This window comes from Pygoscelis adeliae, unplaced genomic scaffold (assembly GCF_000699105.1).
Source record: "Pygoscelis adeliae isolate BGI_AS28 unplaced genomic scaffold, ASM69910v1 Scaffold66, whole genome shotgun sequence".
NCBI lineage: Eukaryota > Metazoa > Chordata > Aves > Sphenisciformes > Spheniscidae > Pygoscelis > Pygoscelis adeliae.
Window position 1 is genome coordinate 12,360,132 of NW_008825167.1, and position 2,642 is coordinate 12,362,773.

A 2,642-nucleotide genomic window follows, 5' to 3' on the forward strand; every position below is an offset into this window, starting at 1 on the left:
TTTGTGGACTCCATGTTTTTCTTTTCTCCCCACCCCCCCCGAAGGTAGAGCCCATTTCCCTGTGACAATACTTGCAAAGCCTTCAGGAGGCTATCAGAGCCACAGTATTCAAGCCCCTATAAAGAATCTGGTACTTATGAAGGTGTTTTCAAAAATCCCAACTGTTACCTTTCTGCATTTGCAGATGCATAAATACCTTTAAAAATACTGCTCTGGCCTGCCAACTTCTCACTAGGCAAATTTACAAAGAATTTATTTCTGGCTGAATATACTATTGAAATGCATTGGTTTAAAATACTTATTCTTTTTCTTTCTTTTTGGGACCATTGCTTCATTCCTCAGCATTTCCATTTTCAGAGCAAGGTAAATTGATACTGCATGGTTTACCATGTAGGGCTCTGGTGGATGTACTTAAAAGTAAAAGTTCTGGTTTTACCTACACATTAAAGTTTTCACTGTCCTTATTAAGGGTAGAGGTTTGCATTTGGTTTCTTCAAAAACGTTGACTTGTCTGCTTTTTTGTGTGACTTTTAAACATAACTTGAATGTCATTCTCCACTGTAACACTGGCTGCGTTTCAGGGGTCTTATAAAATAGGAATTGTATTATATAAGTATAAATTATTATCACTGAACTGTAGATATTTCATGGTAGTGATTGTGACACTGTTACTTTGAAAGATGTTTAGTCAAGTAATGGCATATCTGCCATAGCATTAGAAATTAGTATACTGTATTCAAAAATCAAATGTGCTGAATGTAGCCATTAACTGAATAATGCATAAAAGCAAATCTGATTCCTTAAAATACTTGAGTGATGTATGCTACTGATGGAACATAGAGGAACTGACTTGAGCACCTAGGTGTTATTCAATTATGATGACTTCAGTGAGACTGGGAATTTCTGACTTTAACTCTGAATCCACTGACTCTACCAGTTTTGTAGGAGAACTGTCAGTATCACTCTTTGTAGCAGAAACCAGAGTTGTACAGATACATTTGTCTGTAGAGTTTTTAGACATTCCCCACTTGCCAAGTTAAGAACAAGTTTTCAGAAATTGATTTTTACAGATAAGAAATGGAAATTTATGAGGGTTATTAATGGTATTTAAAATATTCTAAGTAGAATTTTCCTCTCAGAGGTATAAAGCAAGCCTGACATTAAATATAGTAGAAACTACATGTTCACCAGCAAGAGGAAAAGGTAGCCTTCCTGTTCTCTCAGTACTTCAAAAGATACGATTTCATACTGCAGTTTATGTCTATGGACCTATAGTATTGTCTCCCTTTCCTCAGATCATTGTATGGAGTGCGCTAAGTTTAATCAGTGTATCTGAGAGCAGAACGAGGTTACAATCCTGCTTATTAGAAAAAGATTTTCCCAATTTTTGAATTTTGGTTAAACATGATCAAGAATTATATATCCTTTCAGATTAGGAAAGACCTTTTTTGGTTATTCTTTTTCTGGTTGATTGCACCCATCACATATTTAACTATAAATACGAAGCTGTGGCACAGATCCCTTGCGAAATTGGCTAAGCGTGGTACTAAAGATGTCTCCTTCAAAAACAGGAATTGTCTTAGGACCTCTACCCTTTGTTGGCAGACAGGCAAAGAAGTTAAGGATTGAATGGAAAAGTAAACGGAACCCATTGAGAGATGAACATTTTGAGAGCTGTGGGGAATTCTGCACTTCACTGTTGCAGTCTCCTCACAGACAGATTTGGGGGTCATTTACCACCTACTCCTCCTCACCTAGAGTGTTTGAATACTATTATGTCTAACATCAGTCAAGAGGTAAAAATGAGCTCTGGGCATTCATTCCGTTTAAATTTCTTGTCAAGAGCATTTGTCAGTTCGCAGGCTGGTCTGAACTAGAAGATTCAATGGATGAAGATAGGTCACGCTGCAATGTACACACCAGGGCTGTGGTGTCACAGCACAAAGCATTCAGTGCCAAATTTGTATCAACCCACACAATGGCCACAGCATGCCACTTCTCTAGTTGTCTCTGCATGACCAGTGCTTTAAAGCAAATGTATAAAAAAATACATCAGTTCCCTAATCCAATTCACAGGATAACTGCCCACAAAGTTGTACCAGTCCTAAGGCAGTACAAATAGAGGGCAGGAATATCTCAAGGTGCTGTAATACCTGAAGACTTCTGTAGTTTAACAGGCTAATTTTTGGTGGCAGTGTTGGAATGAAAGGCTGTCTCACACTCAGGTCTGCTCAGGGTTGCTTGTGTTTGCAGAACTGTGTGATGACCTGAACCAGGGACCTGATGCAGCTGAAAAAAACAGTTTTTGTCTGGGTTCTTTTTCAGCTGAATCCACTCCTGTTCTGGCATATCTCTGACCAGCTTTGGCCAGATTAAGCAGTATTTCTGAGTGTTCAACCATGGCTTGTATCTGCTGAAATCACATTCTGAATCACTGGTTTGGGGAAGAAGAAATTTAGGGGCACCATCCCCCAGCAAGTAGTTATTACTAGACAATCAAACACAAGAGATGATGGCATGCCTGCCAAAGAAATGGCTGCAATTTTAAAGAGCTGAGGTCCTTCAGTTAGTAGGAACAATGCCAAAGCTGTCTCCTGAATAAGGTAATGAAGAGTTCAGCAGCAATATCAGTGTAATGTATT